The sequence below is a fragment of the Cryptomeria japonica genome, chromosome 1 (assembly GCF_030272615.1).
Source record: "Cryptomeria japonica chromosome 1, Sugi_1.0, whole genome shotgun sequence".
In the NCBI taxonomy this organism is placed as follows: domain Eukaryota; kingdom Viridiplantae; phylum Streptophyta; class Pinopsida; order Cupressales; family Cupressaceae; genus Cryptomeria; species Cryptomeria japonica.
The window spans coordinates 88768600-88783433 of NC_081405.1; positions in this window are offsets into that span (position 1 = coordinate 88768600).

Sequence of the window (14834 nt, forward strand, 5' to 3'; positions counted from 1 at the left end):
AGGTCCGCAGCTTCATCCCATATCCCTATCTCTGTTTATAAGCGAATCTTTCCAACTTTACATGCATTCTTAGTTCAATCTTTCTATCTACATTCTTTACAAAAGAGGGTATCCTTGATGTCTTGACCCTTGAAACTCATATAGAATCCAATCTTGCATTGCGTGGGATTGGATCTTGTGGGTTTCAACCCCTCTTTTGAATGTAAAGTCTCTCCCAAGTGAAAACCATCAACCCTAGTGACTCTCCCTTCTCTCTCCTTGGAGTTGGGGAGGGGAGAACGACTAGGGTTCGATTTTTCCGCTTTACAATACTAAATGAAAGAATGCCTCAAAAAAGACAAATCTCGTCACTATCATCTGAGTTTGGTTTTAGTAGAAGGACAATATCAAAATATGTGAAAAAGGAGAAAGACTTTGGATGATACTACCTCAGAAGGAAATTAGGCAATTATGTGAAGAGCTTGATGGGATTGAAGATGTTGTTAGGAACTTGGTGTCAAGTTTTTGGAATGATAATACTCATCCTTCATCAAATAGTAGAGATGTTATCAAACATAGGATTGGCCATGATCGTTATGATCTCCATGTAAAACATTGGTTAGACACAACAAAACATGAATTGTATGTGTCGTTTACTAAATCAAACCCTCATATAAAGATTGGACAAACAATGTTTGAAAAGTTAAGGCCATATTATGAGAAGGTAAACAAAATATTTGAAACTTGTTGTTGTCGTCATCACATTGAATTTGATCTCTATTATCAGGAGTTTCGAAAGATTAGAGAAGATAGTGATGGTTATGAAAATGCTCCTCTTAAGCGAACAAGTCAATACATAGCATCTATCTTATGTGATAAATTAGATGATAATGCAACCAGTCAAATAGATTTTATAAAAGGAATTTGTGGAATATGTGGAGACAGCTAAATTGCCTTTGAGAAATGAACATACCGACATGATGAAGGTGGTAAATTGCAAGAGTTGCAAGTTAAAAAAGCTTAAAACAAAATTTGGTAAGGAATCCACAAGGTTAGATTTGTGGAAGAGGAGATACATATTGGGACATTTATGGAAAACTTTCATAAGTTGATAAAACCATACATACACCATGGTTTTTTTGCCAAGTGGCAAGCACAATAGTTTCAAACATTAAGAGACACTTTCCCACCTAGAACTATTTTATCAGTAGTGGACTTCGTAGAAAATTAGTCTTTTGCACATCAAAAAGAGATTCAATAAGAGTATTACTTTTCAAACCAAATCACTATTATGGTGCATGTGTGTTATCGACATGCAGAAATGCATTTGGATGGTGTGGACAATATATTTGAAAAATGTGTCATTAAGAAAGAATACCACTTCTATATTAGTGATGATAAGGAGCATGACACACATTTTGTAGAACATTGCTTTAAGAATTTTTTTGAATATTTGAAAGAGAGAGGTATAACAATAGTTAAAGATTTTGTTTGGTCTGATGGATATGCGTCACAATTAAAATCATCGAGGCCATTTAATGCACTATATAGATATCATTGAGGCCATTTAATGCACTATGTAGATATCATCAAAATGACAAAATACCACATGTTTGGAGTTTTTTTTAGAGTGGGCATGGAAAGGGTGAAAATGATGGTGCAGGAGCTTGTATCAAACGTGTGTTGGGAGTCCTAAATTTTGTTGCTAATAATGTCTTTTGTGTTCCTGAAATGTTTTCAGTGCTAGGGTTTTGAATGGTTTTAATTTTTCTAAGTAGCCTGTGTTTTATTCTCGTCTATGTCCTAATTCTTCATTGATCGTGAGTAGCCGGTCTCTACATCTTAAGTTATCTTCGAGAGGGTCATTAGTCATATGTTTACTGGCCGTGTGCGCTAGGATTCAACTTTTATATCGGACACATTTGATTTTTCAAATAATCCTAATTCTTGCATCAAAATACCATGTTCTAAGGTCTATGTGTCCTAGGTATACCCGCGCTATGACCCCTTTTACCCTTAGTGAGTGATCACATGCTAAATGATTTCACTTAAGTCTTCCCTTGTATCCTTGGTCACTATAGGATACTGGGGTCATTGTTTAGGATCCCTTTGTTCCTGCCCCGCGGGTCATTTGTTAGGGGTTTTCAACAGGCGCGAGATAGCGAGAGGCGCATTTAACAAATAAATTTTTATCCCGCAAGGTGTTTAATGTGGATAGCTTTGGCATGCGGGATAGTGGGATGTGCCTTGAAGCCAAGAAAGTGGACTCCCACAAGTAGTACAAGAGATAGGAAGTGATTGTGTGGGATAGTGGGAACTAAATAGTATGAAGCCTCGTTACACCGCAAGGTGCTATCAAGAAGGAAAATCCCACAGTAGGATACAATAATGAGTGGAGAACCTTGTGGAATTAAAGTAATGACCCCCGCAGGATACCGAGAACTAAAGAAGGATCAACGTAAGTGTTACCCTGCAGGAGCATTTGAGTCACGCTAAGGCTAGCGTGGGATAGTAGGAGAAATCAAGAGAAGACAAAGCCTTCCTTGCAAAGACCTAATGGACAAAGGAAATGTATTGCTGGACAACAGGAAGAGGCGTGGAAGGAACAAAGTAACAACCTCGTCATCCCATTGTGTTGAAAGAAACAAAATTAGGACCTTGCGGGATGACCATGAGAAAGCACGCAGGGAAGGCAGTAAGAGATAAGGTAAAGGTTGTGCAGGATAGTAGGATAAGTATTTTGTTGTCCTCACTATCATGCAGGTGAACTAATAGCAAGGAAAGGATGTTTCAGGGTAACAAGGTGATCAAAGAACTATAGGGCCCTCCTATCCCACAGGGATGAATGCAGAAGCGCAACAAAGAAAATAAGAAAGAAGGACATGAGTGTGGAATAGTGGGAAGGAGTCAAAGGTTTAGAAAAGGGTTTCCTGCATAGTTAAAGCATTGTCAAGGAAAGTTGTGTGGGGTAGCAAGGCAAGTGTTTTTCTTTCCCCACCATCCTGCAGGTATCTTAGTATAAAAAAAGGGACATTGCGGGGTAGTGAAGTGAAAAGAAACAATGAGGCCCCTCTATCTCACGAGGCAAATAGTGATAAGAAGATAGTGGTGCGGGATGATTGCATAGTAAGGGAATATTGATTCCTGCTATCTCGAGGCAAGGTAGAGGGCACATCAAGGACCATGTGGGATGTTGAGAAACAAGGAAATACAAGGGCCCTACTATCCTGCATGGGTCATATTTTCATAAGGATGGAAAAGTTAAGGATTTGAATAATCAACATATATTCAAATATGGTGGAGTAATTAGACAAGGGGGCCATGTCAGTGTTCATGTCTGTCAGTGCGATATCTGGACCGTTCATTTGAGGATCAACGATAGCATTTGAATCTCGAAGGCCACCATCCAGCCGAAGCTTGCACATATGAAGTAATGGTGTTTCATCTGTGAGAAATAAAAGAAAAATCCGAAGCGTAGTTCCTCACCCTGTGATTAAAGAGCAAAGAATAGAGAAACAAGGAAAACTAGAGCAATCAAAGCATCTCCAAAGTTTTCAACAGCACCCATTTGTGTCAAAATCAATAATTCGAATTCCTAAGTCCCTCTTTGTGCTTTTGTAGGAAAATTTAGGAGTGTCTGTGTGTGAATTTGATAATTTTGCCCTAGGTTTAGAGGGAGGGTTTGTATGTGTGGGATTTGTTTTAAAGTTTGTTGTTCTAGATGAAGCAATGGCCTCTCCAGTTGAAAAAACCACCCCCGCTACTTCCCAAGAGGCTCCCCAAGCTAAAACAAGCTCCACCTAGCCTGAGGTTACCCATGCAATTCCCTTGTCAATCATTCTTTCTATCCAAGCCATTGCAGACAAACCCAAAGAGAGTAACACCCTTCAATCACTGCCCAAACTTCCCAAGCTAGTGATTCAAGTGTGCCACCACAGCAAGAAGTTGCTAAACCAAAGAGAAAAAGATCAGTCAAGAATGTCACCATAATCCCTTCTAACAATGAACATTTTGTTGAGCCCAGTCCTTCAAAAGCTAGAAATCCCACCCCCAAGAGAAGGAAGGTTGTTCCCAAGGAACCATATGCACAATCATCTCCATCGGTTTCCCCAGCTGCACAAAATCCACAAGAAGAGGGTCCCAAGCCCAAAAGAAGAAGGAGGAGTGACACAATGTACCACTGAGAGAGGAAGGGGGTGAATCAGTGGTTCACAAAACTTTTCCCTTCAGCTCTTCTTTATGAGAACATTGGTTGATAGATCTAACTTAATGCAGACTTACAGGTTAGGGAGGAGACTAACTTAAATGCAAAACACACTCACAAGGGAATATCACATAACACCAATATATACGAGGAAAACCCAATATGGGAAAAACCTCGGCAAGCAAAGTTGTTGCAGTCTACTGCTCCAATCCAACCTCACAATAAAACACAGTTACAAAGTTTAGGGCACCAACCCCTACCTGATTTATGGGCTACAACCCAAAGGAGCAACAACCCCTGACTTTAGGGCACCAACCCAAGGAGCTACAACCTCATGCACCGAGCTACAACTCAGTGTACACAATGTAAGCATCAAATACATAAGTAATTATCTTGTTACAAGTGAATCTTGCAACCATTATACATATCTTACACTATCGGTGAGATTCCTTCTTTGCTTCACTGAATCACTTCTCTATTGCTCTTCTCTTCATCGATTCAACTCTCCATTGATTGTTTATTTATCTTCTCTGCAGCCTCCTTCACTCCTACTCTGCCAGTATAAAAACTATCGGTTCTTCTCTCCAACCGGTTGAAAGCTTCAACCAGGTTCTCTCTCACTCCCACTCTCTTCTTAGATGCTCATTGAGCACTTGTCTGATCGTGTTCTTACTTGCAGAATTTTTCCACTTCGCAACAACACAATATTCTTCTATTCAGTAGCCCTATTCTTCCTCTTCTATCGTATACTTATAGACTAGTTTTCCCTCCAAAAACCAATTCAAAAACTAGGTGGTTAGGGTTTTCTCACCATCCTGGAGGCAAACCAAATCCAATCAGATATTGCATGATTTGATCTTTCTGACATCTGAATGCACAACTCCGCCATGGTCGCATATCTTGGGTCACGCCTTCCATTTCTGGCGACTTGCTTTTTACCCTCATAGCTAATCCATCAGTCAATCACGAAAGATATGTCATGTTGTTTCCTTCATCACCTCGATCTTCTCAATCTCTCTTAGCTGACTCGTAGTTGTCTTCCAGACCTCGAGCCTGAAACCCCTGCAATAGCTCTACAACATGTCCCATGATTTGTGTGACTTTTCATTAAAGTTGACCAACCCTACAACAACATTGTCGATGTACATTATCTTTATCAAACGCGGGTTTGCCATGTTGACTCCATGTGGCATCCATATCGACTATCTGCCATCTTGGTACTTCAAGTCGGTCCAAGTAGGATCACCAACCAACCACCCTAGTGGTTCCTTACTTATTCCAGTTTGCTAACCCTTCCAGTCTCAACCATTCTACAGGCTACCTTATCATATCTTCTCTCATCTTGACCTATCGATGGAACACTCAAACTGGTCTCCGGACTAGTAAATCCAAAGTATTCTCATTCCCACAAATGGGAAATCTTCTACAACTGCACCTTGCTTATATAACCAATGGACTCATATACTGGTTTCCACTCTTGATGACACCATGTCATCAACCTTCACAAGACTCCTATCTTCTTTCAAAGAGGTCATTTTCCTATGTTTACATCTACTCAGCCTTTCTTCCTGATCAATGCTTGTTTCTTCCTCTACCGGTTTGTCAAGGTGACAAACACTTCATACTTCCTCTGTACTGGCATCTTAATCATGCCTTCTCTTATCAGTTCAGTGCATAACCCTGATCTTAAACACTTAGGGAATTCCTTCAATTTACCAGTAGATCTGGTGTGAACCTTCAAGTGCTTTCCTTTACCTCTTTACTCTTATCTCTCTAGACTATAATGCACTCAATGCATATAGGAGATAAGCCCCACTTACTTGGTGGATGTGAGCACACACACTGTCAGTCATTGCTTCTCGTGATGACTGCAACTTCATCCAGTGGGAGTCCTACTATTCTACAACCTCACAACATACTGGTTCATTCTTCTCTTCTAGTTATGGTGTGATTCAGATAACATTTTGCCTCTTCATCACAAACAACCGCTCAAAACACTTCTCCATCTCATCACACAAGTCAAGCACTAACTTGTGTATTGATGACCTTTGAGGTCATCTTCCTTACTTTTTCTGGTGTTCAGCAACACAAGGTGTTATCTAGGATATCACATCATGTACTCCTTCATAACAATGTTGCACATACATCTCTTCTACAGGTGGTCATCCCATACTAGTTGACATCAATGACATCACAATGCCAACAATCTCCCCCTTTGGCATTGATGTCAACACATGTAGTATCTGGCATACTACAAAATTCTTCTCCCCCTTTAACACAATGACAAAGGGCACTGTCAAGATATTATTTCTCTTTGTATCACATGGTTACTGACAAAAAATTTTCCTCCCCCTTTGTTTTCATTGGATGTAACATTTGCATTGATGCCACTTGTTATCTTATCATCGGTTGTTACATCTTCTCAAGTCACAACACTTGAGGTGGGGAACATAACCATCAGCTGACATTGAATGAGTATGTAGCTCTGAAACCATTTGAGCTCATTTTGCAGGAGGACAGATACCAATTATTGATGTGTCAGGGAATACTACTCTCCTGCCATTCAACCTACAACACCTCTGCAATTTTCATCTCCTACAGTCTAGGCAGCCAGTATCCTTGCAAGTTCAAACAAACCAGCTCTTCATTATGAGACTCTTCATGATGAGCACTTGAACTCCCCATGAGTCATACATCTCAGGTCCTCATCTTCGGTTAGGTAAAATACCAAAACTCCATTCTTCACCATATATCGGTTGAGGTGTGTATGTGTGATCATCAGATGATCCTTCAACTACATTGTATCCACCATAGCTTATGACATGATCCTGGACTTACATGATGCTAGACAATGTTATCATCATGCCAAGAATCAAAACCGGTTAGCCCAAAAGCATGCAAGCCTGCATGATCAACCATGGAGCAAACATATGTCATTCAGGGCGTTTCCAATACCACCTGAGACATAAACTCAACATTCCATGCTACTGAGGTTATTACAATGATTTCCAATGTCATTTTCTTACATAACCTATTCTACATTCATGTCAATAACATCTTGCACATATCGGTTAACACCTAATACCAATTGTTAACCTTTACTCTTTGAATCATGCAGTAGTGATCCATCATTGATCTGTAGGTGTGTAGTCAAGGAAACACCTACACACTCTTGTCATATTCTTCCTTTATGTTGGCAACAACATTATTTTCCATGTTTCCTTCATTACTGAGGAGGTGAATGATAAATTCGATGTGCTACTCCCCCTATGACCCTGCATCACTGGTGCAGGAGCACCTAGTCATGCTTTACTCTCCATTTTTAGTATTTTCATGCTTAAGTGTTTGTAAGTCTTGTAATAGGTTTTTAATGTTGTCATAGGTTGTTTTTAGTCATTTAATGAGTGGTTTATCTCATTTTGTGCTTGAGAGATCAATTTTTTCTTCTTAGGGCTTGAATTGTCAATTTTGTGCTTCTAGGCCTAAAAGGGCTAAAAAGTGGAAAATTGCCTTATAGGCTTAGGCATGATTTGGAAAGAATTTAAAAATGTTTAGAAAGTGTTTTTAATCATTTCTAGTTGATTTGGGAAGGTTGGTTATGTTAGGTTGCTAAAATGTCACTTGGAGCAACAAAAGTTGTCATTTTTGTTTGTAAAAGTTGTCATTTTGGACACTTTTTTTGTAAAAAGAAGTCAAAAATGCCTTATGTCCACATAGGACTTGATAACCACCTCAAAATTCTATTTATATTTCTCCCTCTTCTTTTTATACGTTTGGCTTTTGTACTTTCTAACAAAAATCAATTGAAAGGGCAGCAATTTCATGTTTTTCTCTCATATTTTGACTCCATTTGTATAGCAGTCCATATTGGGGCTCCTCATTTATCTACTATACCTTTTGGGAAGTGATTTTATTTTATATTCAATTCTCTTCATGTAATTACATTACAATTTTTGTGTTTGCAAGTTGGTTGTACAAAAATAGTTTCATTTTTGCTCTTTGGCTGCCCTGTTAAGGGTTTGGGCCACAAAAATGCATCAACTTGTCTAAATCCAGGTTTGGGCTCCCATGGATGGACTTAGACAAGTTGTATTGCACTTTTATAGTGTAAATATTTTACATTTTTTCCAGGATTGTGAGAAAGAAGAGTTTTTGAGCATGGGTTGGGCAAATTGGTGATGGATTTGGCTAGCAATGTAAGTAAGACCAAACTTGTTTGTGCTCAAGACCAATTTGAGTAAGAAAAATTGAGGAAAAGGTATGCACTAGAATTCAAGGGGTTTTTTATGCATTTTGAGTTCCAAACAATTTACTTTTCATCTTGCAAGTGTGTGTTAACTCTAGTTGGCAGCAAGCATACACTTTCCAGATTTATGATAGTCAAAATTGATCTCGGTGCAGAGATGATAACTTTTTATTGCACTATTGGATATTTATGAATTTTGGATATGTTTCTCTTAATAAAGTTTTCTAAAACTCCACTGAAGTTATTGGACTATTCTTTTATGGTTTGGAACTTATTAATGTCTAAGTGTGTTGAAGTAGTGGTTGGAAGCAAGTACCCAGTTTTGGGGAATTTAATGTATTTTGAATCCAAAGTTGTTTGATGACCTTATCCATGCTTGGGGATCTTTTTACAAGTGCTAAAAATGTTGGTTGGAGGTTTTTACATGCTTTGGTGAAGTTTTTCATGAGTTCTAACCCTTCAAAGTGTAGAAAAACAGTCAATTAGTAGCGCCAGTGTATTTTAACAGTCATTTTATTGTTCTATGGCAAGTGTTCGTTATAATGTCATGCAAGGAAGTGTTGAATAAGTGTTATAAATTATGTGGCAGAAGTTATACAAGATTTTAGAATATTGGTGTGGGATTTAGAAGAAACTTCCTTTGTTTCATGTGCAAAACTCTCTTAAAACCCTCTTTTCTTGCCTAAAAAATGTGGACAGCAATTAAACCACCTTCTCAGGAGCCAAGACCATAAAAATCCTTGAGCTTGGACCTTGTTGACATCATCCAAGGCAGGTTTCATGATAGTGATGGTCATCTTTTCCCTATGCAAGCAAAATTCACCCAATTAGGCCTCCACGGGCTAGTAGCCTTTTAGCCTTGTTTTCACTAAAAGTTGAACCCAATCTTCCCAAGGGTGTAAGAACCTTCCAAACTTGTGAAAAGAAGTTGAAAGACACACAATGGACATATTCCAAGCAATTTTGACAATTAAGACATAATTTTGGAGTTTGTACCTATGGTGGAGGATTTGAGTAACTTGAGGAAGCAAACTAGAACAATGTTGCATAACACACAATAGGGTGATTGTTGAGGAGTAGTGTGGGTGTTGGGGGTTGATGTTGCCAAACACTGATTGAAAACATAAGAAAATTATATCCTTGGGTCCACTTGTCAAATTAGACCAATTCAGACTGATTGAGTAACTTCCCACTCAATCTCCCTATCATAGTGGTATCAGAGCTCAGCAAAAGGTCTAGGCTAAGCAAGTGATTGGTATTTTGCTTTGATAATGGTTGTGGTTGCAGATGTTTATCCACTAGCTGCAAGTAGGCAGACATGAAGGTCCCATAGGAGATGGTCCAAGGGGCCTGAGAAGGAGGTTCAGTGGGTTGCCAAAAGACCTGAGGAGAGAGGCAAGGAAAGGACTCCTGGGTGAGGCAAAGTAGTTGGTGAGTTTGGTGCAGCATTGAGGGTAGACTTATATTTGGAGCAGCATCTTGAGGAGCAGCCAGTATGAACTCCATTGATGGGTGTTTTGATTGAAGTAGAAGACAAAAAAAAGCAGCAAAGGCATCAAGAGAGTCCAAAGAGACAAAGAGAAACAAAGAGGCAATTTTGAAATAAAAAAATGATGAAAATATTTGGTCTAATTTTTCTTGCAGGTCCTATTCCTCATTTCCAAGAGACTTGGAAACTTTTGAAGGCCGGTAGTATGGTGCAGGAGCACCCCATTGTAGAAGCACAATCAGGATGTCCAAGGTCACTATCTAATTATATTTGGGTCATTTATGAATTGTAAAGAATATATGTATGTATTTGAGTTCATTTTTATCCAATGGAGTCATAATGTAAGGCTACTTGAGCCATTTGTGTAAAAGTTGCATAGTTCTCTATTTAGGACCTAGTGGGGTCAAAGAGTCAAAATGATGTAAACATGCCATGAAAGGGCATAAATGCTTATAAAATGCCATTTAAGGGTTATTTGATATGTTTATAAGGTTTTTGTCAAGTTTTGGGGTCATTATGTGAAAATGTCACAAAAAGTTGTCAAAAAGATGAAAAATGGCAAAAATGCAATAATGCAAAATTGCATTAAAAGTTGTAAATGGGAAGTTGAAAGGTCTTGGAGGTAGTTATAAGGTCCAAACTGACCAAGAGGCTATAAAAGGTTTTATTTGGTTGAACCAAGGGGGGATGAGAAGGAGGATAACAATTTTGAACAATTTGTGTATTCATAAGCTTGCCATTTTGATAGTTTCCATTGTTACTTTGTTGGTTCCAGGCCTTGTACGGATTAGTAGAATCCTTAGAAGCAAACATGGTGACAAATGTTGAGTTAGCCAAGAAGGTCCAAGACCACGAAGAAGAAAATAGAGCACTCAGAGAGAGGTTGGAGCAGCTAGCAACAAAACTAGTTGAAGTTAACTGAAGAAGTTCATGATAAGGTTGGAGATAAGGGCAAAATGGTGGCAATAGAAGATGAGGTTCCCATACCTGACCCTGTTCTTGAGCAAGAACCATTCTTGAAGGCTATGAGAGCTATGAGTGGTAAAACCTTAGAGGGAGTGGCTCTTTTTAGTGGAAAGATGGATCCAGATGCTCTTATAGAATGGATTGAAGGCCTAGAAAACCATTTTGAATGTGATGGAATAACTAAAGCACAAAAGGTTAAAGTAGAAAAATCAAGGTTGAGAGGGGTAGCCTTAACTTGGTGGAAGTTCATCCAAGAGGAAAGGGTGAAAGAAGGCAAGCAACCAATAGCCACCTGGAAAGTAATGGTAGCCAAAATTAGAGAAACCTGTCTTCTTGAAGACTATGAGATCCAACTACATAGGAAAAGACAAAATTTGAGACAAAAAGACTTAGATGTCAGTAGCTACACTGAGGAGTTTCAAAAACTATGCATGAGATCCAAGGTAGTAGAGGATGAGAGTATAAAAGTGGCAAGGTACTTGAATGGATTGAGATGGAACATACAGGAAGAGATGAGTTTGTTATGTCCACAAACAATTCACAAGTGTTATCAACTAGCACTCAAAGTGGAAGAGAAGATTAAGAAAAAGCAAGAACAAAGCAACAGAGGTAGAGGTAGGGGTAGAGATAGTAGAGGCCATAGAGGAAGTTTTGGTGGAAGAGGAGATCAAAGGTCCCAAGGAGAATCCAAACTTATTGAGCAAAGTGGGGATTCATATAGCAAGAGCAGCTATAGAGGAAGGGGATATAGCAACCCAGGTAGAGGTAGATCTAGTGGACCAGGAAGAGGGTCCTACTTCTCCACCATGAAATGCTACAACTGTCAGAAGTTGGGACACCTTGCCTATAGATGTTCAGAGAAACCCACCTCATCACAAGGAGGTGAAAGAAAGGTGAATTATGTGCAAGAAAGTGCAGCAAGCAGAAAACCTAATGAAGTGAGCTTGACATCAGAAGATGGTGAGAGTTTGATGATGAGAAGAGTCTTGATAAAGGAGCCAATCAAGGAGGAACCTATTCAAAGAAGGTCATTGTTCAGAATTAAGTGCAATATTATGGGAAAGGTATGCAAGGTGGTCATTGATTGAGGATCCACAGATAACATAGTTTCAGAAGAAGCAGTGAGGAAACTCAAATTAGAAAAAATCCCTCACACACATCCCTATAGAGTCACATGGTTGAATAGGGAGCAGCATGTTCTTGTCAATGAACAAACATGGGTAGAATTCACCATAGGAGAGTATCAAGATAAGATCTTATGTGATATTCTTCCAATGGATGCTTGCCATCTACTTCTTGGTAGACCTTGGCAATTTGATAGGAAGGTCATACACAATGGTGAAAAGAACTCCTACTCATTTCAGAAAGATGGTGTTACATACAAAATTCAGTCTATAAATGAAGAGAAAGAGGGCAGCAGTTCAAAGAATCAAAATATTTTGATAGTGAATGAGAAAGAGTTTATTAACACACTTGAAGAGGGTAAAGGAGTGGGATTTGCACTCATAGTGACACCCAAAGAGGAAAAGAAGGAGAAGAAGGTTGAGATACCATAAGAAGTGCAGCAAATACTTGATAACTATAAGGAGATCATAAGGGATGGAACACCTGCAACCTTACCACCTCCTAGAGCCATTAGCCATCAGATAGACTTCATACCAGGAGCCTCTTTACCAAACAAAGCAGCCTATAAGATGACACCTGAACAGAACAAAGAAGTGGCGAGACAAGTGCAAGAACTCTTAGATCAAAATCTGATAAGAAAAAGCATAAGTCCTTGTGCAGTACCTGTCATTTTAGCACCCAAGAAAGGAGGCATATGGAGATTATGCACAGATTCAAGAGCCATTAATAGAATCACTATTAGGTATAGATTTCCTATTCCAAGGATTGAAGATTTGATGGATTGTTTGGGAGGTGCCAAGTATTTTACAAAAATTGACCTCAAAAGTGGCTATCACCAGATCAGGATAAAAGAAGGTGATGAATGGAAAATAGCTTTCAAAACGAATGAGGGTCTTTATGAGTGGCTAGTTATGTCATTTGGTCTTTCTAATGCCCCAAGTACATTCATGAGACTCATGAATGAAGTATTGCATGATTTCATTGGCGACTTTGTAGTGGTGTACTTAGATGACATATTAATATTCAGTAAAGCTAAAGAAGAACATTTGAAGCATCTTGAAATTGTTTTGAACAAGTTATATGATGAGCAGCTGACAATCAATTTGGAAAAGTGTGATTTTATGAAGCGGGAATTGGTTTATCTTGGCTTTGTGATCTCAAGTGGAGATTTGAAAATGGATAAAACCAAAGTGGAAGCCATCACAAATTGTCCTACACCCAAATCAGCAAGTGAAGTTTGAAGTTTTCATGGCTTCGCACAGTTCTACAGGAAGTTCATCAGAGGGTTTAGTGAGATTTGTGCACCAATGCTTGATACTATAAAAGGTGGAGCTAAGGTAAAGTTTCAGTGGACAAATGCAGCAAATAAGGGGTTTGAACTTTTGAAAACCAAGGTTGCTTCTCAACCAGTGCTTATACTTCCTAGTTTTGACAAGTTATTTACTATTGAATGTGATGCTAGTAATATTGCAGTAGGTGCAGTGTTGAGTCGGGATAATAGGCCTGTAGCTTTCTTTAGTGAAAAGTTAAATGATACTAAAAAGAAGTATTCTTCCTATGATTTGGAACTCTATGCTTTAGTTCAAGCACTTAGAAAGTGGAGACATTATTTGCTTCCAAAGGAGTTTGTTGTTTATACAGATAATTAGGCTTTGAGTTTCTTGAATTCACAAGATAAGTTATATCATAGGCATGGTAAATGGGTTGAGTGCTTACAATCATACCTTTTACTCTTAAGCACAAGAAAGGGAAATGCAATAAAGTAGCAGATGCTTTGAGTAGAAGGCTTCTAACAGTGCAGGAAGTATAGGTTCAAAGTATTGGCATAGAATGCTTCAAAGAAATGTATCCTAATGATGAAGATTTTGCAGCCATCTATAAGGTTTGCCAAGCATTTGATAATTCTTTTCATAGTGAATATGTTGATTATGCTTTGCAAAGTGGTTTTTTGTTTAAAGGTGGGCAGCTATGTGTTCCTAAAGGCTCAATGAGGGAGAATCTGATTCAAGAAAAGCACTATGGGTGTTTGAGTGGACATTTTGGTCTCAATAAAACATTGGAGTTGGTGCAACGTTTCTATTATTGGCCTAAATGCAGCGAGATGTTAGAAGGTATGTGGAGCAATGTATGGTTTGTCAAAAAGAAAAAGGTAATACTTCTAATGCTTGTCTTTATCAGCCTCTTCCCATTCCTACAAGGCCTTGGGAATGTGTTAGCATGGATTTTGTAGTAGGCTTACCTAAGACTCAAGTTGGTTTTGATAGCATCTTTGTGATTGTGGATAGATTTAGTAAAATGGCACACTTTATTCCTTGTAAGACTACACATGATGCTAGTCATATAGCTTAGTTGTTTTTTAAGGAAGCGATTAGAATCCATGGTTTACCTTCTAGCATTGTTTCTGATAGAGATGTTAAGTTTCTTGGCCATTTTTTGAAGACATTGTGGAAAAGATTGGGTACTAATCTCTCTTTTGGTTTAGCTTACCACCCACAGACTGATGGGTAAATTGAGGTGGTCAATAGGATTCTTGGCAACCTCTTAAGGTGTTTGACAAAGGAATATGGACAAAGTTGGGATCAACTCATCCATCAAGCAGAATTTGCATACAATGATAGTGTTAGCAGGTCAACTGGTAAGGGTCCATTTGAGATTGTTTATGGGATGCACCCAAGGGGTGTCATGGAGTTAAGGAACCTTGGTAACATGAAGCAAAAGAGTGGTATAGAAGATGACATGGCTCAATCAATGAAGGAAGTTCATGAGCAAGTGAGAAAGACTCTTCAAGATACCTCTCAAAAAGTGAAAGCTAGAGTGGGTGCATC